The sequence below is a fragment of the Penaeus monodon genome, chromosome 25 (genome assembly GCF_015228065.2).
Source record: "Penaeus monodon isolate SGIC_2016 chromosome 25, NSTDA_Pmon_1, whole genome shotgun sequence".
In the NCBI taxonomy this organism is placed as follows: domain Eukaryota; kingdom Metazoa; phylum Arthropoda; class Malacostraca; order Decapoda; family Penaeidae; genus Penaeus; species Penaeus monodon.
The window spans coordinates 40,200,942-40,201,298 of NC_051410.1; positions in this window are offsets into that span (position 1 = coordinate 40,200,942).

Genomic DNA, 357 nt, shown 5'->3' on the forward strand with positions numbered 1-357 from the left:
ATGACCAGTCGTTGAGAATAGAGCAACCCTGTGCAGAACAGCGTCAAATTGGAAGCTTATGAAGTCAAGAGTAAATATGGAAATGAAACTCCGTATTTACCGGTACCTCAGGGGCGAATATCACGTTAGTTAGCGGGTTAGCGAGCCGTTCTGGAAGCCGGACATAAGGCCAGTCAGACAGGATATTCAGCCAGTTATCCAGCTGACCAAGCCAGCTACATCACCGTGCCACACGCCAGGCACTCTGCTAACATGGCACCAATCCAGTCGGTTAGTCAACTCGTCAATCGAGTCAGTCACTTAGTAAGCCCGTGAATCATATTCATCATACGCTTTTGTGACCAGCATTGAACATCG